Here is a 24,435-nt window from a genome sequence, read left to right on the forward strand (position 1 = left end):
AGAGTAGAACTGTCAGTCGCACAGTCAACTCGAGGTCATTGCCCTCATTTATAGCCTTCGTCGTGGTAACACTATATGGCAGAGATGGAAACTCCGCTGGGTGATAAAGAGGTGGAGGCACATAGACTTATAGCTGCTGCGGCAATTCACTTAAAAATTATGAAAGGAGCAAAAAGGCGAAACATATTGTGGTCTAAATATTGCTTATTAAAGAGAAATGTCTATTTTCATATTAATGAATAAGGTTAAATTAGACATAGGGGTTGGGTCAGTTATATATGAAGCCTACTTTCACTAGTAACACCTTTCATGAAAAGACAAAACACTGGGCTAGGCGTATACCAAACTGTATTTATCACAATGAAATAGTTTTTATTTATTATATGATTTGGACTCGTAACGGTCTACAAAAAACGCTGCAGGGTTTAACAATGACATAATTAGGCCTATACATAGTTTATTCATATTCTGGTCCGAGCGGCTGAGATCCTTCCCAGGCGAAATCCAGCAGCGAACTGTCATTAAATCGTTGCTGGTTACCAGTCCACACGTGCGATTACCTGCCAGTCGGTCGAAAGAACTTTTTGTAATTTCATCAGTTCATCAGTTGTGGTGAGTGGACTGACTCCGCTCACAGATAAACCTGTGCGTGAATACCCAGCCCAAGAAAGGAATTTCTCCCCTCCTTCTCTTCTGTTGTGAAATTTCTTTGTTCATTTAGTTGATTTATGTTTTTTAGGTACTTGAGTAGTTCTTCCCTTTCTCCATTGTGAATAATCTAATTTTCTGCGATGGATATTAGTGATTTCTTTAACGTTAAGTGAATAAAGAAGAGCATTAAGTAGCTTAATTGAATTGAGACCACCTCTTCCCACATTAGTCGCTGGAAATCATCTCCTTTTCTGCGCTGTCAATCGTTTATCCTATGTCCTGGTTTTAATTTTGCCAATTTTCTCAAGCTTGTTTTCTATAGAGGCGAATCTGTTATCCCTTCTAGCTCACTTCACTGCTTAGAGATAAAAGTAATAATAGCCAAATGAACCACAGATTTGAAGATGAAATCATGCATGTTAACGGGATCGACCTCTGCAATGCATTCCGCATTGTTTGTCTTATTACACTGACTAATTAAGCATTGACAACCGAAATAGGGTTTTGCAAATTTATTTGACTGTGAATTATGATGAGTTCTTTGAAGCTGCTAGCATTTCCATTACACACAGACTGAAAAGTGGGAAGCGAAATAACTAGAGCTATGCCTATTTATCGTTGTTATTATTGAAAGCGGAAAAAGTGTTTCCTTATATCAACAAACCAGCTGTGCGGCCGAAGCGCGTTTTCAAACGTTGTGTTATTTCATGCCATCGGTGCGTACTGATGAAAGCCATTTCAAACTTAAAATTGCCTAATATGGCCGCTGTTTTGAGCGGAAAAATGTCAAGCCCCAAATTTTGTGAACTAAATGGAATTAGGCTGTCAAAAGGTTCAATTAACGGAAATTCATTGGACAATAATGGCTAATTGCCTCACTCTTGTGGGCTCTTACCGTTGGTTTCCTTTCTAAATACGTTTTATATACACACATCCACCGCTGAATAGGATTCAAAAATATTTACAAACAAGTCTGTTTGTCTTCCACGTCTTTTTTTCGGCAAATATAAAAATCCTGTTTACGCAACGTAAGACTCGTCTAAAAATATCCACATATTTTTCCACCGACCACATTCCCTATCTGTCGGTATTTGTTGTGTGTAGCAGGGAATTACAGTGATTTATTTCCTCTTTGGAATCCTCATAAGTGCCTAAATTAAACTATGCAAGATTTTTTTCCATTGTAGATTGAATATTATTATTATCATAATATGGTTTATTTTTCACGTAAACACTTTTTCAAGAAAGGTTTCCGAAACTAAATTTAAATCATTACTTACGCTACCAGTAACGCAGTATAAAATTGCCGAAGGCAATATTCATCCTCTCCAGCTTCATTCATTCATTTCATTAATCTTCCTCCCATCTCACTTATCATGTCCCCCATCGTGTCCATTCCTCGTCTTCTCTCAGCCTTTCATTTAATACCACTTCCCTTAGCCAACCTTTCCTCCCGCCATTAATACCGGTCTTCTCTTGTGGACCCATCTTTTCTCACATTCATCTTTTCATCCCATCATTTCTCCCACTCATCTCTTCTCCCCATCATTGCCCCTACCCGTCTCATTCCCTGCCCTTCATCTAATTCCACTTCCCCATCCCCGAAACAAACTTTGAGTTGACTTAATTCCTGGCGAGTTTTCCGGGCAGTTATTTAATTACTCTTTCATTGCTCCACCATCTTCCACTATTGACTCTGAAGAACATCTCCTTCTCTCTAACCCCACTTCCCCACCTCCACAATCTGCTCAACGCCTCCCGTCCCCCTACGCTCACCCCCCATCAGCCCTCCGAGGCTTCTACTGTAGTTGCTCGAACTTTAAATGAATATGAAATTTTTGGGTCGCGTTATGATTTAGTGGCCTCGCCAGAATTCATACACCGTAGGGGATTAGGTGTAGACTATAGATACTTGCGCTAATAAATCTCTCTCTCTCTCTCTCTCTCTCTCTCTCTCTCTCTCTTGTCAAGAATATATATATATATAGCTATATATATATATATATATATATATATAGATATATATATATATATATATATATATATTATATATATATATATATGCAGATAATGTCAGTCGCCTATGGCTAAAGCACATTATCTGCATATATATATATAATAATATATATATATATATTTATATATATATATATATATATTCTATATTTATATATATATATATATAATAATTTTATATTATATATATATATATAGATATCTATATATATATATATAGATAATGTGTCAGCGCTTATGGCCGTGGTAGTGGATAGGTGCATAATCAGCATATCAGACCTCTCTCTCTCTCTCTCTCTCTTCTCTCTCTCTCTCTCTCTCTCTCTCTCTCTCAGCATTATGTCTTTAATGACCAATTGTTGTAAAACATTTCAAACACGCTCAGCTGTTCGTTAGATTAATGAATTGCAAGAACTCTCTTACATTCCCAACTGATATTTAACTATGTGTACTAATAATGAATATTCGAACATAAAGCTATAGTAATTTCACTATTGCTTGTGGTATCCATATACAGTTTATTCGCTAGTAAACTTGAATACACTGTTTAGAAGACAAACTGCTGTATTCGATATTTTTTGTGAATAATATCTCCCCCTCCTCCCCTCTTCCTACCCCCCTCTCTCTCTATCTCTCGTCGTCTCTCTCGTCTCCTCTCTCTCTCTCTCTCTCTCTCTCTCTCTCCTGCCAGTTTACTTAATTTTACCATAATCTGTCTTTTTACAGGTGTCTTTTCTGTCATTAAATAACCTTTTCTTATTGTCACATGTAATCTGAAATTTTACCATTTTCTTTTTGTGTCACTTTCTAATGTGTTTTCTGTATCATTGTATTATTTGATGGCTACCTCATTTCTCTTATTAGGATGTGAATGTGCCACCAGGTCGATATGTTTTCGTTTCCGTTTAATAGATTTGATTTCCCTTGTCTTCTACGTATGAATTTGAAACATCATCATATGCCACTATGATTAATTCCGATGGTGTCATTGACGGGGAGATATCACATGATTAATGACGTAGGCAGTGATGAAGTAGACATAGAGGATTTAAGTAAACAGATTCAGGCATAAAAATGGATTGAAGGCGTTGATGATTCTTTGCTTAATCATAAATGGAAGGTTTCTATTTTACTGTGGCAAATACTGCCCGTTAATAATGCATCAATTTATTAAAAATTATCTTTCTATTATTTCCTCAATGCCGTATTTTTATTAGGACATTAGATAATAGCTGTTTTATGAAGTGACTTGCTTTCCCTGACTCACATTTTTAAAACTCGTTATTTTCTTGAATAAGAATACTTTTGCAAGGATGAAGATTCTTGAATTATCTTTTTATTCTATATTACTATACCATAATTGACATATTTTCTTAACTGACACATTCTCCCAAGTGATGTTACTTAGGGAAATGACAGATCGATCTATAATAGCGTTATTTAAAGGAAATTTAAAGAGAAGGTGACAACTTGGCGAACTCGGTTTTTTTAATCAGGTTAATAAAATTAGTTTCAAAAGTGACATAACGATATAACCATTGTTTAGATGCAATGTTTCGGGCAAGTATTCCATTGCGTGTAGATGATACATTACTGAAAATTAGTTTATGCACGGAACTAAGGTACAACATTAGTTCTAATGGAATTTGTTTATCCCTTGCACCAAGCGAGAATTAATCATACTTTGGTTCACGTGCACGAAAATATTGGCTGCGTAATATCCCGTCATTATCCACAGCTTCTACTTTTCGGAATAGATGTTCGCAAGAAATGACATATTTACTCTTATTAAAGTAAATTCATTCAGCAGCAATAAGAACGGGAGGATATCCTATTATAAATATTTAAAATTTTCACACATTATACTGTAGATACTCAGGTTTAAAAAGAATGTCCTCCGGGTGCCAGAAGAAAAAAGAATTAGAACAAGCAAAATAAATAAAGACATCCAACTCCGACTTTGCTTCTATTTTTTTCCTGCAACTCTAAGATATGTTTTGAAAAAGACGGATTATTTTGGAAAGGATTTTTATTTTTCATTTTATACATATACTTTTTGTTTAGCCTTTTTTGGAAAAGGATTTGCTCCGAAATGGCGAAAATACGCCTGAAAAAACACACCCACTTTCTGAGAGTTCGAAATAAATCACAGAAGTCAGGACAAGCAGCTGCAGCAGGAAGAAGGTTTCCAGATACGTGGAGATGAAAAGATACGCTTAATTATCCAAAAACATCATAGGCGGAAGAGAGAGAGAGAGAGAGAGAGAGAGAGAGAGAGAGAGAGAGAGAGCTGTATTTGAAGCATTTGAAATAACTTGAGAGTTCATCAGAAAAAATTATTGTAGACAATAGAGATAAATTTCATTAAAACAAACATGTTGCTTTCATAAATAGATATTGATCTATAAATAAGTATAAAAATGTTAAAATAGAGGACATTTTTACAGAGGAATTGAGTCTAAAAGCAAAGGGAAAAAATATATATATAAACAGGGGAGTAGGATTAACTATGGAACGAAAATGAGAACTTCTGGAAAAAGGGGGTTAAAATTTCACAGAGAGAGAGAGAGAGAGAGAGAGAGAGAGAATAGTGTTAAGCTTAATTAAATTTCATGAGTTCGGTATCATAGGTGGTGCTGTATCTCATGAGCATTTAAAATGAAGTCTTGGCGTAAAGCCCAAATAACAGACATTACAATGGCCTCCCAGCACCCTTTGTTCTCGTCTATGTCCTGACTCTTATTGTTCTCTCTCTCTCTCTCTCTCTCTCTCTCTCTCTCTCTCTCTCTCTCTCTCTCTCTCAATCAAGTCTGATTTATTGCTCTTCGCTGTACTGTTTGATTTTTCTCATTGTGTGGAATGGATTCTGTAAGTTATCAGTATCCTCTCATATCTTTCCACAATAACTAGAATCATGAACACATTCATCACACGTTATTACATTTTTATTGTGTTATTCTTCATTTTATATTTGATTATTATTATTTGAAATTTAATCATCAAAGCTATGTGGTAATTCTCTTAACCTCTTTTATTTAAAATAAAACTTATCTTGCTCTATTTTCTTTACCCTTTTCTTTGTTTCTCCTGAAGGCATTTTCATTCTTGTCAGCGTTTCCCTTCATTTCCAACTGGTGTCTCAACATGTGGGTGGCTTCCTCCCCTAATTCCCCCTCTCCCGGAACAATCACCCCCCCCCCCCCACCCCCCCCCCCCACCCCCACCCCCCAAGCGTAGTGGTAATGTCTGGCGTCTGTTGAGTAAGGAAGAAATTTAAGAAACTGAGGACTCCTAGAATTATTAATGTTTTGAAGATGAAAAGTCCAATTTGTTCCGTATTTTTCTTTATTGCGTCGTTTAACTTTCATGTATGCTCCTTAGTCTGTTTAGGAGCTGGAGTTATCGGGATGTTTTATCTTGTTCAGCGTTCGTTTTATATTTTATGCAACCGCCATATTTAGATAGAATTTCTTCCCGTGGTTTGAACCTGACTATATATATGTGTGTGTGTGTATGTGAATAACTTGATCACGAAATATATAAAACGTAATGCTATGTATAAAGGTAATGAATGCCACGAAGGAAAATTAAAAACAAAAACTGCCGAGATCTTTCGGTCTTAACGCCCTTTACTAAAGGCAAGACTGATCAGAACAATGAGAAACACAATACAGGTGAGCATATATAAACGGACATTACAGGATTAACAAAATGTCCAGGTCACTGTGTTTCTCGTTGCTCTGATCAGTCTTTAGTAAAGGGTCGTTCAGACCGAAAGACCTCGACAGTTCTCGTTTTTCATTTTCGTCCGTGGCATTACCTTAATTTATATGTGTGTATGTAGATAGATAGATAGATATATACATACATACATACATATATACGATGTGTGTGTATGTAAGTGCGCGCATGAGCGCTACCTACGTCGGCACACACAAAGCAAAGACGCCTTACCAGGGAAAAGTACCCATCAAATGGATATACTACATCCAGCAAAGAGTTCAGGTCTTTGTTGCCGGGGGTACAAAGAAAAGATCTTCTCGACTAGAATACGGTGAAAGGATTAACTCAGGTTTTCATTAATTGTTTATTATACAAAAAAAAAAAAACTTCATCAGTCAATTTTTCAATGAATTGACAATATAGAGTGATACAAAATGGGAGGTCGTGCGAGTAAGGGAGAATGGATATAGTTAACGTTGAATTTGATCTGCAGTTAGATGATTGATCAATTCTGGATGCCTGTCCCTAAAAGTTTGGTTAACCCGGTCGAGAACTTTAGCAACTTTGTTCGCGGGCAGTACTTGGATGACTGATCCGCAATGTATGCCAGAAGTTTGAATGCTAGTATATGAAGGAACTTTGCCTCAAAACAAATGCTTAGAAATTTAGCGAAATCAGTGAACCCAACAAAGTGAATGAGCCATCAAGTACACTTGATTGGTTGTGGTTGACATAAATTTTCCACGAAATCGAAATCTTAGATGGGATGTTTCGAGTATATAATGCCTGAAATTTCAAGCATGGGATTGTAAATAACAGTTAACAAAATAAACATGTACACGAAGAAACTTTCAGCCTCATTTTGTTTAAGGAAATGAAAGAAATAAAAGTGGAAGACGGCGACCACTTAAGGTTTGCTCAGCAAGCTTTTTGACCACACGACGCTAAACGCTTTATCCATTTTCGATACTGGACAAAAATTACAAACTCTCTCTCTCTCTCTCTCTCTCTCTCTCTCTCTCTCTCTCTCTCTCTCTCTCAAATCTATATGTTTGTTTCTAGATCGAATTCGCAAAGGATAATGGTATGGATTTTTTATTTTTGTTCATTGAAGCTTACTTTCTCACTATTTATTTTTTAGTTTCATGTGATTTCCACGGTTTTTATAATCTGTTATTTGTACGTAAAGCATTTGATTATAACACAAACACATGTATATATGTGTGTGTGTGTATTATGTATATATATATATATATATATATATATCTATATATATATATCTATATAATATATATATATATATATATATATGAAGATAAAAGGCCCAATAAAACACTATTTGAACGGTGCAACCATATTTTTTCGAGCACATCCGACCACCCGACGAGTGGCCAGACGAGAGTAATTGAGGCCAGAAATCACCATGGAATATTCAAATCTCATCCTTCCTGGGTCACCAATAGAGACTCACTGCCACACCTACATATGCCTTGTATATAAACTCTTGTCCATATTTTACTAGTGATCAGGAGCACAGAAGGAAGTGCTCGAAATATATGGTTGCAACGTTCAAATAGTGTTTTATGGGACTTTTATCTTCATGTTATACTGTTGTATTACAATAAAAAGACATTCATTCTATATATATATATATATATATATATATATACATATATTATATATATATATATATATATATATATATATATATATATATAAAATGTGTGTGCGCTTGTTTGGTGATTCTTCGTAATTGTTACTTATAAACAACCAGTACACAGCTTGAAGAAGGAATTCCTATTCCCTGGGTTCAGTTCTCATTGCATGTAACAGGTGGCCCTTTTTTTGGTGGCGTGCGATAACAGCAGAAACTATTGGTTGTAGAGGTTTTGGATTCTGCATATCTGCAAGTCTCTCTTACCTAGTATTCTGTTCTGATAATTCAACAAAGGCGATTATGGCAGTGAAGGAGCATGATCAAATAAATTTATTTTTCGCAATCATTTGTTTCTGCTCACTTTTTCGTAGTTTTTTGTTTCTGTGAGTCATTCTTGTGCTGCAGATACGATTAATTCTTTAATAACGGCATAACGCGAGAATATAAATGGTTGGAGTTGTATGTGATTGTTCTTGATGTAAAATTTTAGACCGACAGAATGTCAATATAATTTGAGAGGAAAGGGTGAAAGTATAACTCCTAATGTAATCAAGAAGTGACAGGGAATTGTGTCAAGAGTAATATAGGAAGAAAAGGGATGAAAAATGGCCCTTGGTTGAATAAATGAAGGTGAATGTGTAATGAGTATTAAATAAAATTCTTGAGATGTAATTAAAGGGTATGCAGGGCAACTGTTAGGGACGGGAGGTTAGGAGTGTAAAGTAAAAAGGCTTATGGGGTAAGGGAATGAGAGGTGCAGTTGCAGGAGAGAAGTGATTATCAGATCCAAGTATATAGGAGGCTGGGTAGGATAGCCAGGAAGAAAGTGAGGTGCACAGTGAAGCAATAAAGGAAATTCAATGGGTTTATATAAGAAAGAACTTTATGAATAACAATGGTTCACTTGGAACCAAATGCACAGAAGATTATAAGAATAAAATGCAAGTCGAGTAATGCTGTCCAAGATTGAAACGGTGAGTTTAAGTCTAAAAATCCTTTTCGAAGTAAATATTAAGTATAACAAAAAGATAATGAGCAGTTTAAGAATGGAAAGACACCAGGAGCTGCGTTGCAGGGAGCAAAAAAATTGTATTAAGTGGCTGGCCAAGGTATGTATGGTTTTTGGAAGAGGGCAAGCATTTAAAGAAATGCTTGAGCATTTGGCTATTCTTATGTATGATGATATTGGTAAAAGAGGGGATCAAGAATTAAAGGGACATAACAGAACCTAGTATTCCCTTTCATTTGAATGATTTAGAAAGGCTTTGTGTTGTTGTATTCGAGTTAGGAAAAGACTAGAGGTTGGCGGCTTGCTCTTCAGAAGGATGTGGGTGCTGGAAATGCAAGATTAAGAGGGAGAGAAAAGTGATAGGCCATTTGTGGTAGAAAGGATTTAATTTAGTATTTTAGGACATACCCACCCCCTCCCCCCTCTAGCCTCAAGTTATCAGGTTGTTTACACAGTACACACACGCGCGCGCGCACACACACATATATATATATATATATATATATATATATATATATATATATATATATATATATGTATGTATGTATATATATGTGTGTGTGTGTGTGTATGATGATACATACATACATACTCATGAAGCGATTTAGCTGCCAATGTAAACTCTTGTACCGTCGGAGGAAATGTACTGGCCGCATACTGATGATTGTTTTAACTGCTGGAATTCATTTTAAATCCCCTCACGAGTGACGGTGTTTACTACCTTGTTTTCCTCGCTGACCATTTTGGCGTGTAGCGACGCACGGATTTTTTTTTCTTTTTTAATAGTAGCATATGGTAAATTGTTAATTAGCCATGCTGTTTATCCAGATTTTAGATTTGTCTGCTAAAAATATGAGATTTGTGTAATTTTTTTATTTATTTTTTTTTTTTTTTTGCGTATGGTTTGCGACAGCGCGCTTCCTGTATTCATAATTACGGATTCCTCACTTGGATGCGCGAAATTAAGTTTGGTGACTTTTCTGCGTCTCGCTCTTCGTTTAAATCAGTTCATAACATAAAATTGTGTAAAAATAAACAAAACACTCATTATCGATGACAAGCAACAGAGAATGATACGTGATAACTTGGATTGTTTTCGTCGGAATACAGCAAGTGATGGAATAATTCTTTGGTGGAAGATAAATACCCAACCTTCACTTCTCTCTCTCTCTCTCTCTCTCTCTCTCTCTCTCTCTCTCTCTCTCTCTCTCCTTAAAACTAAGAGGAAATATTTCTTCACGCAACCTCTGGAGACCCAGGAATTAGGTTGTTTGATTTACTTTCAGTGTTTTCTGAAATATAGTGTTTGTTCGTATTTGTGCAATTCCATTTTCTTCCTTACTCTGTGATAGCACTCGTGCTGTGAGCTTTAAGTTTGGCACCCACGCTTGCATGCACACATACTCCCACGTTCGTATCTCTCTCTCTCTCTCTCTCTCTCTCTCTCTCTCTCTCTCTCTCTCTCTCTCTCTCTCTCTGTTTGTATATGTATGTGTTCGGCTTTATTTTGTGGTACGTCTAAAGCTGCTTTCTGCTTGATTCTTGTTGGATGTAAGCGAACACCAACCGTTCTGTTGTATTTGTACTGGGGTTATTTTTTTTTTTTTCTTTTGAGATTCGAGGGTATCACCTTAGCATATAATGTTTATTGCTTACAAGAGAAGTTTAAATGTGCAATACCTACATAAGTACCACAGCCAAACAGTAGCCAGTATACCTTTATTTATGTGATCATTTTTCAAGAGACAACATTGCCATAGAGAAAATAAATTTTCTTGCAGAATGTGAAACAAACATTCTTAATACATTATTTCAGATTTGCCTGCAGAATGTGAAATATACATTTTAATACATTATTTCAGATTTACTGTGCTAAATTAGTAACAAAACTGAATCCATATTCCTTTAAAAGCAACTTTCTTCTAATTTTGTTGAATTTTATAATAATGTGTGGCTCGGGGCCTGTTTAAGGAGATATTTCCATCTTAGCTATAATATCATCCATATCGTACCCACTTACGAAGATAATTAAGTATATCTAATTGTGAGATACGATAAAATAGCATTAGTTTTTATATATTTTCTGAAATAATCCAGACTAACATCCTGAGTACCAAGCATCGACACACTTAATCCAAATGAAATGGATACTGGGGATTATCAGTAGACGTAACATGGCCATTCTTACGAACTTTGTGAGGAATGGAGTGCTCACTGATATGATTAAAATTACAACTTCTTACTGTTTTCTTCTTGGATTTAGAAGCAGATAATATATATATATATATTATATATATATATATATACTATATATATATTATATATATCTATATATATATATATATATATTATCTGCTTCGAAATCCAAAAAGAAAACAGTAAGAAGTTGTAATTTTAATCATTATTAAAGTAACAATGATTGAATGCCAGTGGCGTTTATATGTTAGTTGCAACATGTAAGAGGAGATTGTCGATTTTTTTTCTCTTATGTTTTGCTTCCTTCAGCTGTAATATCAAAGGAGGTTTTCTTTATTACTGACTCTGCTGTTTAGTAAATTTCACAAAAATTTTGCTTATATGTTCATCGTTCGTGAGTACCAAAATACTCGAAACGTCTTCTGCTTTCTCCCAAAACTTCCATTTTTAGTTCTTCAAAAGACTTTGCTGAAATTCCGAATGCTTCTTTGGTCATCACATTTCTATTCTTCCATTTATGTTTTGCATTTTAATCTGTCATCACGAAAGCCTGTCTGCTCTCGAAGAATAAAATAGCGTCAACATTTTTACATCGTGACATTTTTAAAGGTTTCATTAATATCCACATATTCAGACATTTTGTATATTAAATTTCCAAACCTTATTCTTAGTAGCCATAGAGATGTGAAAAGATTTATAGTCAGTCAGTAGGCGTGCAGGCCTATTTAACATTTGAAATAAAGGTACATATATAAATATAAATCAAATTAACGAAATAGACAATCAAGTAGAAAAATAAGAAACTAGGGAACTGTAGCCTTTATGAGCAATTGACGGTCATAAAGGTTATGACATCGTAGCTCTTACACAAAATCCACGACCAATATCCTGGTTTGTTTTCTTATTGCAGAAATCCCAATGGCCTTACTAGTACCTCTTCCCACTGTTTGTGAGATATGTTTGTTTTAGGATCCAGTGCCTGACTCAGACCAGCACTTTCCACTCAGAAACCTTGTTTACTTTCTCTTTTGTCTGTCTCGGTATTATATATATATAATATATATATATATATATAGTATATATATATATATATATAATATATATGTATATATATTATATATGTATATTATATGTATATGTATATATATAGATATATATATATTATTATTATATATGTGTGTGTGTGTGTGTGTGTGTATGTGTACCATGATAGAAACGGCTTAATGAAACAGAACATAATTACTCAAAATGATTTCTGGTGTTCGTTGGGCATTTTCACGTTACGAAGACATTTATGTATGTCTTTTTACTGTAAAATATACGTATATATATGATACACAGACAAAAAGAGAGGAAGAATGCTTCTGCCATAAAGGGGTAAGAGTATAGACAATAAATTCTGTTTACTGTTAACACTCGGCAGTATCTTGTCAGACAGTAAGACTGAAAAGCTCAGTACGAATGTTGAAATGTTAATGTTATTGAAGAATTTTTTTTTTCTGAAACCTTGTTCTTGGTCTGAAAAATTTAATGTATTTGAACCTACTTATTAATATGTTATATCTTCTAGCTATTGTTTTATTTTTTAATATGAACATTTGAATTTAGTGAGCGTTAGACGTTGTGTAAAACTATTTATGTAATTCGAAAGCAGTTAAACTCTTAACTTCCAGTTCCTCAATTGTGCTGAAATATAGCCGCTTTGCCGCTTTTCACCTTTTGGATGAAGATGTTGATTGGGAAATCTCGAAAACGTTGATTGTTTATTTAAAGGCTTGGCACAGGAAAGGAATTCATAAGCACTTGTACTCGTGTGTTCTGGGACTGCTTTGAAGTTGAGCGTTTTGAGATCGACTGTGAACGTTGACGTACAATAGCGGCACTTTGGCGTTGATGTCATTGTAAATGCAACTTCGGCTCTAGCATCTCAAGTCACGGTTGGCATACAAGGCTGTTGGTGAAATAGAAAAACTCCAAGATTATATAAGTTGAAAAATTACAGGAAAATTCTAAGGGTACAAGCATTATTCTGATCCATTCATAATTTTTAGTCTGGCTTAACGGAATTTTAGCCAGAGCCTTCCTTGTACTCTTGGTTTGCTGCGGTCTTTGTCTGGATTTTGCAACGACTTCTTGCTGAGTTAAGCCATGAAATTTAAAGTTAAAGTCTCTTGTTTTATAATATCTTCATAGTTAAATAAAAACTTGTGTTTAAAATTCCAGTTTCCTTTTTATTTTTTTCTTTAGCGAGTGAGTATTCTGTTTTAAGTACTGCATTAATATTGTTGTGTGGGGAATATTTTATCAAGATACATATTTTTGTACTGTACTTGTGTTGATTGTTCTGTTAGACATTGATGTGACAACCTCTTTGTAAATTTTATAATCACTGCATCCTGAGCAAACCATTTAGCTATTTTTAAACCACCATTTCCTTACTAGTCTCTCTCTCTCTCTCTCTCTCTCTCTCTCTCTCTCTCTCTCTCTCTCTCTGTCTTATCCTTCCCTCCCTTTATAAATCAGAGACTTCACATTCAATTCCGTCTGCATATCCTTATCCCATCTTCCCCCTGGTGTTCTCATCCAGCACAGATCTCTCTGTACCCCCCTCCCCCCACCCCGCTCCCTTGCCCAGGGTTCTCCCTCGGCGCTTTAGCTGTAACGTGTATTCAGCGGAAACCCATTTACAGTAAACTATAATTATATAATATTTGCGTTGCCCTGTGTGTGCGGCGTGCGCGTGTGAGTCTTTGTGTACACTCTCCCATGCCTTTCTATTCCTCCGTCATCATCAAATTCTTGTTCCCTTTGTGTACCTTTTATCATCATCCAGATATGAGACCGACGGAACTTCAATTTCAGGAATGTATGAAATACTGTATAGGTGCATAAAACACAGTAGTGTAATGCTGCACGCTACTACGCTGTCATATATTATGAAAGTTTGAGTGAGTGCATATTGGCAGGGCTACATATAAACTTCATGTATGGATAGTGCCGTTTATCCTTGACTGCAAGGGCGTTCTGCTTATGTAATTGTGAGCTGCACTGTTCTCGCACCGGGTGTTCCCCCAAAACACTTTTGGTATGCTATTTGTGTGTGAGGATAAGGATTTCTGGGAAATTGACTGTTAAGAAATTAAGGGTGCATTAAAAATTGTTTGTGTTTTATAATGGTATTACCGTGAATGTTGGTTGTCGTTTATATGACAGATTTTTTTTCTTCAAATTTCACATATGCATATGTAATGGCTGTGTTATTTAAAAAATATTGCAATTCATATGGTATGTAGCTTAACTCTTTAACTCATTTTAGAATTTTGCTACATTCGTTTTTAAGAAAACCTGAAAAGAATATAAGAATCCGAAGTTACATGATAGTAATATCTCTCTCTCTCTCTCTCTCTCGTCACACATCTCTCTCTCTTCTCTCTCTCTCTACACACACACACACACGCACACACACACACACACACACACACATATATATATATATATATATATATATATATATATATATATATATATATATATATATATATGTGTGTGTGTGTGTGTGTGTGTGTGTGTGTGTGTAATGTGGGTGTGTAATTATTTAAAGGCAGAGAGGAAGACAGAGGATAGTTGGTCTAGATAATAGTTCTTTAAAATACATAATGCCATATCTTTAAACTCTTATATGTACTTGAGTACTTTGAACTTATGTCTACCGGCGGTTTAGATAAATACACCCTTGTTTATGAAGGTTCCATCGTTGCTAGTTACTTTTGTTATAGAGTAGAGAAAATTAGATCTTCAGTATTTCTTGTTCCTTTAGGCCGTAACTCTTTGCCATAAAAAGTTAGCGCGCTTAAAGACCAGTTCTGTTAGGTAATAAACCACTCGCTGCAGACAGATATCTCATCATGTGTCAGAAGCAGCCACATTAATACGGAATATTCCTAAATTGGGTTCATCTCCGGGGTTTGGAGCTATGGAGACTGTCCAGAGTAGGGGTGTTTGTTTATCATCTGGAGGTTTCCGACAGAGCAAAGCAAGAAGATATTGGTGATAGGAAGCACCTTTGTCTTTAGGTAGTACTTGCATATGCTGCCTTTTGAGAGAATTTTTCCATTTCAAAGGGACACTGACTTTGAGGTAGCTTTTCTTTGTTTTCTTGGTTGGATTTCTTTCTTTTTAATTTTCAATTCCTTTAATATCTTGTGTGTGTGTGTGTGTGTGTGTGTGTGTGTGTGTGTGTGTGTGTGTGTGTGTGTGTGTGACAGAAGATTATAAATTATGTTGAAGCATGGTTTGAAGTATAGCAGAATCTCATTGGTAGAAATGCAGATAATTTTAATGTTATGCAGGAGATAAAGAGCTTGGTTTATGTGCATTAAAAAATTAAAATATCATTAAAGTTATTCGTGGACTTGATTATAATGTGCTTAGATCAAATTTGGAGTGGCATGTATGATGGCTGTGATGTAGAATATTGGAAATTGTTGTTGGTGATATGAATACGAGAGTTTATACAAACATTGGGGATACAATACGCAATATGTGAGGAGCAGACAATCATTGACCGTTGGTTAAGCATCAAGATTTCAGTCAGACAGCTGCTGTAATTAGTAAAACACAAGACTTGCAAAGCCTATGTATAAGATTTAACTTATATAGAGAGATGGAACTCAAAGTCTAATTCAAACAAATATAATAAGGAAAGAATAAGATGGAGACAGGAAGAAAGATGTTGAATCATTCAATAATTTAGGAACAGTTATATCCAGCATACCTTCTCTTGCGTTGGAATTTAGTGAAATACTTAAAAAAGCAAAAAAAAAATGTACTGGTTTAATAATATTTGGAAATCACAGAGACTAGATGTAGGCATGAAAGTAGCCAGTCCAATCGATCGGTATTTTTACAACGACCTGACGCACGGTATGACAATGTACCTATATCTAAAAACATTGGTAGATTTAATAATTAAGCTATAATAAAGATATTAGCAGGCATATGGCCGGATAGAAGTAGAAATGATACCTTAAGGAGAATGACGTTAGTTTCAAAAGCATATGAGCTGATGATGAAAAGGAAGTGGAAGTGGCTTGGTAATGTTGTGCGCACAACTTTCGAGAGAATAGTACGTGGTTGTGTTACCTATTCCTTGGTTTACCCGAAGAGTAGAGATTTGTGAAAGAAGAAGCATAGGAAACACATGAGTAGCTCTATTTCATGGAGGACTTGCACGTCATTAGTTGCTGGAGTCGATGATGATGATTTATTTATTTATTTATTTATTTATTTATTTATTTATTTATTTATGTATCTGTTTATTGAAATAGTTACTCATTAATGTATTTATTTATTGAAATATACAACTGGCCTTCTTTATAACGAACTTGCAAGATTATAACGAACTGTTTGAATTTCGAACTCCTGCGGCTCTTTATAATTATAATTATAATCGCTCCACATTTGATTTTTGAAATCATTACGGCTAGTTACGCAGAATATTGTATTAAACTTTCGTGGCAATAATAAAATGTTTTTTTTTTTTCAGTGCAGATTCTTTACAGCCCATTGGTCTTATTGGATCTAGTACTAATTTACCATCAACTTTTTTCCATATGTCCGAATGGCATAGCTGTTTTTATGTTTGCATTTAAAGTTGACAGATCGTTGCTCTTTATGATCAGATGCAATCTCTCTCTCTCTCTCTCTCTCTCTCTCTCTCTCTCTCTCTCTCTCTCTCTCTCTCTCTCTCAGCACCAGCTTCATTAAAAAGGTATGCTTTAGAATCTCTTTAATGAACAAAGTAATTGAGTTAAGTTTTAAGTTTTTTATGTATATTTTTGACATTCATGAGGTATTAACGTTTTTTTTTCCTTTCGCTTTTTTTGTGAGGACACTAAAATAATTTCAAAGCTTTTCCTTCGTAACCGAATTAAGAGAATGATCAATGCATTGCGATTGTAAAGATGATTCACTTATGGAATATGAATAGAAAATGTATCATATCACATGCCCAAAAATATTTCAAAAAACGTATTTTTTCTGCTTCCGTTGGACTGAAAGAGGAAAAAGAAAAATCGACATAAAAAACTTGACTGCAGCTTTTAAATTACTTTACGCTTTGGCTGGTGTTCTGTGTATAGCCGACCTATTCATGTAATAGTTATAACCCCGCCGATGTTCGTGTGCACCAGAACAAAGCCAGTCATAAAAAAGCGGAGCTCCAGTCCCATCGATAAAAAAAAATCGAGCCGCCGACTTACCTATGAAATATACTTGAGCTGGGAGAGAAAGAATCTTACACTCTACGAATAGAATGTAAAAGCTCAGGTTACTTTTACCATTAATTCTATGTATTGCAGATACAGAGCGAGGGATCCGGAATGCATGGATATTTTTCTCTGGAACATATGCGCTGAAATATACAACCAGTCGTTTTTTCTACTGCAATTGGATGATATTGCTTAGTGAAGTGCTTTCTGTCTCCTGCAAACGTTCCTGTTCACTTCAATCTTCGTTCTATACCCCAATGCTGGGGTATGGTCTGGCATGTTTCGGTATGCATGAGAAATCCTTCTGTATACAATCATACAAACGTTTGCCTTTGTGTATGTATATACACGTACAATCATACACAATTATTAATGTAAAACACGTTTGCATGTGCTCATTTCCATTAGATATATATATATAATTAATATATATATATATATAATAGTATATATATAGATATATATATATATATTATATTATATATAATATATGTATATATATGTGTGTGTGTCTGTGTTTATACTGATGCGTATTGTTGTGATCAGCATCATGTTTTCTTTTTGTTTCAGACCGCAACTCTCTCTCTCTCTCTCTCTTGCTTATCGGTTTTTACAACTTTCTTAGCTTCACCATTTCATTCCCCGCCTCTGCCATTTATACCTTCTCGCTGTCATTTTTCCATCCTTTGCAGACACTCCATTCACTCAGGTGTAAAGGAAGAAGAAACGCACCCTGCCAAGGGGGTGAGGGATGGGAGAATCGGGGTTTCCTTGGCTCTTAAGGGAGGGGAGGGGGACGGGGATATTTGATATGGAAGGGTTGGTGGGAGGGGGAAGGTCAAGAGAGTGGTAAGGATGACGGCAGGAAATGAGATTTGTTGGTGACCCTCAGTGTTGCTTCAGTTGGAGAGAATGGAAAGTGGAAGGATAAAAGAAGAGGTGTGGAGAAGGAATGGAATAATGGGGGAGAACTGAGAAGGAAAATCGAAAACATAGGAGAACAGCTGTTGAAAAGGTTAGAAAGAGGAATTATGATTGAAGGAGAGGTGACAAGGAAATTAGTTAGTGGGTAAGGAGGGACAGAGGATATAAAAAATGATATTGTCGAGGCTTGGAAGACTAGGAAAAATGTAGATGTAGAACTGAATAAATATTAGAAATTTGGACGGAGACTAACACGGACATGATGTAACCTCAGCTGGAATATACTGAAAGAAAAAATATCAGAGAGAGACACGGGAAGGCGATAAGAAATAAAATGATAGCGAGGGTAAGAATGGAATAAAGCAGTTTGAGCGTCATTATTGGTTGGAAGTAATAGATATTTACGATGGATGTTGAGACAAAATGTCTATTTGAAAAATGATGGATGATGATTCTTGTATATCAAGAAAGGAAATAATAATCTTTTGTCTAAGTTTCTTGTTTAGAAAGTGGAAGAATAAAAACATATTTTTATCCAAGAATAGGTTAGCTGCGGTTTTTTAAATGGAATATTCATGAAGATTCTGTGAATTTTAAATTCCTCTTCCAGTTGGCTTAAAAGTTCATTGTTTTTAATTCTAGTATTTTTTCTACAGTTTTTATCTTGAATTTTACGAGATATTGTTTTTCCATATACGTAGAATTTCTTTGATAATCGGCAGTTATTGCTTGAAGTTAATTTTTTTACTTATTTCATATTTTAGTAATATTTTGTTTGCTTCTTATCTTCACAGAAAGTTTTTCAGACATACTGATTTGAATCTTTCCTCAATTATGCAATGAGGAACTCATTTTTCACCAAGTTTACTATGTGCATGTGTGCACATAGTAAATTGAACAATAAAAAGGAATAGGTTTTCTGTATTTTTCATTATTTTTCTGCTTTCTGCATTTATTTAATCACTTTAAAAGATATACGACGTGAAAGAATAACAAAAGTGTGACAGAAGTAGGGGTACCATCTGAGGTTACCATATAAGAAAGGGCATGAACTAACGAACCAAAGTAGCATGGCTAAGCAAGCAGTACACGATCTGTATAGTTCACAATTTGATTCTGATTTCTGATCTTATATATCCTTTCTAGAAAGCTGCATTAAAATATTTTAGATTTGGTTAAAAAATAAACTTACAAATCTGCAATTCTGTCAATATTGTCGTTTTCATTTTCGTAGGAAAAGTATAAGGAAAACTTCCCCGAGTAATCCATTTAGGTTTTAAGAAGTATTTCTTTATAACCTTTTCCATTATCTTAGTGTTACAAGTAATTACACGTAATACCAAGTGACAAACTTCTGTCTAAGGTTCCCTAAACTGAAGATAATTTTGTTGGGTGGGGGGGGGGGGGGGGGGGGTGGGGGGGGGTGGGGGGGGGTTTAGGGGGGGGGGGGGGGGGGGGAGGGGGGGGGGGGGGGGGGGGGGGGGGGGGCTTTCTAACTGTTATGCTGTACTTCCGAAAATGTTGTAATTAATCAGCATCAGTGTCCAGTGAAAGAATAACAGTAACTTAAACGATAACAATATAAGCCGGTGCCGAGTACGTAGTTACAAAAATGGATGATAATTGAGTTCCAGCTTCAATATACCTTGGTGTAATTGGTTACATGTTGAACGTGCCGTTGCGTAATTGGTTATGGCGTCAATATACCATTTTGCTAATGCTGATACTTAATTTGCTCCTAATTTCTTTTAATGACATCAGGGAAACAGAATTTTAAATGCAGATGGATTGCCAGGCATTTTAAAGGGCGCCATTCTCATGTTGAACTGTACGGTAACTGGTAATACCATTGGAGTCGAATGTCCCTTTGATTGTAAATAAACTAGATAGCCCAAAGTTAATCAGAGTTATTAGTCGGTAATCACTCAAGTACATGAACACCTGTGTGATTGCTTCTATTTTAAATTGAGCATAATGCGACGCTGCGAAAATTAAGCGAGGTTTTCAGCTCCAATTTATAGCTGATATTTGCCTCATTTAATTAACGGTGCATGATAGACAGCAATTTTAGAAGATTTGCTTCATACAAAATATTCTTCGATAGAAAATGATACGTTATTGAACGGAATGTGGAGTTTACATTTTCGTGGAAAATAACCAAAATCAACAGTCTTTCTTCTTGACTTAATGTTCGCGGCACTGAGAATAGAACGTGACACAACTTTTGTGTCCATTCTTTCTTGCAGTTATATGCTGCACAAAATATCGGGAACTGCTGCTCACTTCTTAGAACGATACGACTTTGACAATACAATCACTCCTTTAAATTTGATTATCTTTAAAATTGCTTTTTAATTGTTTATTTGTTTAGTTCCTCATCTACCGCACTACAAAACTATTTTTGACACAATTTACGGTTTATTAATTCTAAATGTTGAAATATTTCAAATCAATAAGAATTATTTCTTATTTTAGGTAATTTTTTCTCTCCCTTTAAAATTCTCTCTAAAATATTCGGTTAATTTTTCTTACCGGGATATTTTATCAATTATGCAAGTACTGCGTCTTCTTGTTTATATGGCAATGGCTAGAATAATGTCTCAGTCATATTTACGCGCCTCTGTAGAAGTATTGTTATAAACCAGCAGACGAACGCGCGTGCACACGCACGTCTAATATATATATATATATATATATATATATATATATATATATATATATATATATATACATATATTATATATATATATATATATATATATATATATATATATATATAAATTTTTACCACACATAGCAAGATGTGTTGTTGTGCCAGAGGAGTGAAGCCTTCCAGTTTTTCAGTATGCACTAGGGATGGGGTTCGTAGTCTCATGCACCCAACTAGCATCGATACCCATTTCACAGATGAACTAGGTGGTTGCAACAAGATGAGGCTAATCCACGGGCCATGTGAAGAGGGCAAAAATATGTATACATATATAAATCTGCGCGTGTACTATATATATATATATATATATATATATATATATATATATATATATATCTATATATATATTATTATATAAATATATTATATATATATGTGTGTGTGTGTGTGTGTGTGTGGCTGTGTGTATGTATGTATATATATATATATATATATATATATAATATATATATAATATATATATAGTTTGTATTAACAGTCATATATTTCAAATCCAACTTATGTAGGTATACATTTATATCTAAGGTTTTTTTTTTTTAAAGATTTTCTAATAAAGTATAACCATCATTCCAATGTGCTTCGCAACGAGAATTCGCAGACAAGGCTTTGACAAATGTATCCGCTCAAAGCCGTTTCATATGTTGTGCGAAAAATAGCGGAATTTCTGAAAGATTTCTTATATCCACAGATCATATTTATCGCTTCCAAATATTTATTGAACTTATTGCATGGTATTTTTTTTAAGCTGTTTTCGTTTCTTTCTTTCTTTCTTTTTAGTTGCTTGGATTGACATTTAACTCCAATTATTACGGACTGCTGTATGGGCAAGAACCCTAGCTGGCTTAAGGCCAGCTCAATAAAAAACAACAACAATAGTTAGCTCCTACAATATTAATGAGAGACCTCTAGGCCAATATAACACGGAAAGTATGAAGATCTAGATAATGTCATGCCATTCATTTACTATAATGACCCTGAATTTATTATTGTTGAGAATGGAAACAAAGGAGAAGTTCCCTGGTTGTAAAGCATAGAAGGATAAAGGAAATTAAAAAAAAAAGTCTTTATTTTATAAGTCAGTAACGAAAAGCCCTCACCATTTAAAACTTGCGTAAGTAGAAGAAGCATAATTTTAAATCATTATCAATTATATTCTAGTATTTTCCGACCATATTTTTAAAAATTCTCCGTTTTCTTACGTGATTCAGATTAGTCAGAACACATGAAACCTGTTGCTAAATTTGTATTGAGTACGAAAATGATGTAGGTCATATAATCCTCAGGGACATAAAGAAAATTAAGGTATCAGGCAATTATCCATCTGCATTCATAATTCAGGCTGTCTTCTAATTAGCTTTTTGGTAAGCAATCATTCACGCCCTATCCCTACCCATTCTGTCAAGAACCCCTTATTTGCGTGTTGTGTGCTTTGGTCAAAAGAATGTTTTCGATCAGTTGTGGTTTCTCTCTACAGTTTACACCTGGTTCGAAGGAAATGTTCTAGTGAAGGTTCGATTGTCGAATCAAGCTGCGAACGGTGAAAATGTTGTAACATAAGAATTTAAATTTTATAATATACGTGCGTATGAAATATTTCACTTAAGAATGTATTATTTATCTCTTGTATTTCTCCTATTGTTCTATGCTGCAGAAGAAGATTAGAACTATTGTCGGAGCCTTTCCAATTTACTGATCGTCACAGCAAACAGCAAAGCAATCAGGTACTTTCAGGTTGAACTTTTTCGCAAGCACACTCATAAAAGAAAATAACAGATCATTTTCACATAACCATATAGATTTATTCCGTTCCAGAGTTAAGAGGAGGAAAATAGAATCTATTGAATGCCGTTAGAGAGAGAGAGAGAGAGAGAGAATTATCGAGTTGAGCCAGAACAGAAGTAAACAAAAATAATACTACTGATATCCGAAACAGAGATCAAAGACTGGAAAGCACTGGAAAAATGTCTTTGATCGGAAATTGTGTGTGTTTTTTTATTTATTTTTTTAAGCATTCACTAGGGTTGGGGGAGAGTAGGTGGGGTTATGTTCTCGTTTTTTATAGTGAAAGAAAAGACCTTGCTTATAAAAGGTGTTGAGCATATTAATATTAGACAGCCGCCAATTATGTTTGGGAATTCAGGAAAGGCACAGTCAAATAATGTGTGTATTATTTCTCTGGCGTTTGATAGATTATTTCACTTTGTCCCTAGTTCTTTTATAGTGCGGATTACTTGTCTTTGCCCTGCGACGCGACATAATCTCTGAAGTGGTAAAACGTATTGTGAAATCAGTAACTTGTCCTTAAACCAAAGGGAATACTTCATTAACATAATTCTTGCGTGCAAGCAAACTAGGACACTAGAAACTCGATCATTTTAATCGTTATATTTCATCCCACAATTGTTCTCCTGCTAAACATTATTACATTTTAGCTCATATTCAGTGACTTAAGGAAGTTTTCTTTAACGTCCGTTAAACTTAAGTCCACGCGAGGTTTGCCTGTGCGTATTCACGCCATCTTGATTGTCAAGAAATTTTTGAAACTTCATTGCACCCGGGAAAATGTTTTTTTATGACGCTAAGAACTCAAACAAGGCTTGAAGTTATCGTATTGAGAAGTTATATCAATAAGCTTTATATAATAATTTTGGTTTTAGGAGAACGCCGTGAAGCCACTGTGAGCGTTAGTGAAATTTAGTGAAACAAACGCCAGTTACTTTTCTAATTTAATTAGATGTTTTCATGAATTTCTTATAGCTTGAATGTGAACTTCAGATTGTGCATTCTTATGCAGCCGGAATCTTCAAAAAGACCAGATATACCAAGCTGCTGGTGAATTTAAATGGAGGAAAAGTATAACTCATTTTGGTTATGAAAACAAGGTGCGTTTTTTTATTTATAATTAGAGAAAATTGCCACCTAACGCTTTTTACAGAAACTTTACAAGTACACTCGAAATTTCAGTTTTCATCGGGCAAACTCTGGACGTTACGCTTGATATTATTAAAACATGACAATTCTGAAGCGGTGTACTGTTTCCAGTTATTATAAAACAGTATTATGCATCGAACATTATTTGAGAAATTTAAGCCTTTCCATTTTAATGTTTGTATTCCGTTCTGTACAAGTACACTTGAAGTTCAAAATTTGAGTTTGTCGTACCTTAAACATCAAATGGGAAGCAAACGTCGTATTCCCTGCAGAGAGCAACTCGTCGAGCTTCTGCTCTCGCACCGCTGGTGATAATTTTGCAAGTTAAAATGAAACTCAGATAACCCCA

The 24,435-nt window shown here is 35.0% G+C and overlaps 1 protein-coding gene across 9 annotated transcripts in view; it reads left to right on the plus strand.

The window, feature by feature from the left end:
- LOC135220978 (RNA-binding protein Raly-like) overlaps window positions 1-24,435 on the plus strand; it is a 703,239-nt gene that overhangs the window by 519,699 nt on the left and 159,105 nt on the right. The window contains exon 1 of one of the 9 annotated variants that reach the window (XM_064258672.1): window positions 22,853-22,876. The exons of the other annotated variants lie outside the window; for them this stretch is intronic. The gene's annotated coding sequence lies outside the window, so the exon portion shown is untranslated. Of the gene's footprint in view, window positions 1-22,852; window positions 22,877-24,435 lie in introns of those variants that run through there. 9 annotated transcript variants of the gene reach the window in all.

This window comes from Macrobrachium nipponense, chromosome 2, assembly GCF_015104395.2.
Source record: "Macrobrachium nipponense isolate FS-2020 chromosome 2, ASM1510439v2, whole genome shotgun sequence".
Taxonomy (NCBI): Eukaryota; Metazoa; Arthropoda; class Malacostraca; order Decapoda; family Palaemonidae; genus Macrobrachium; species Macrobrachium nipponense.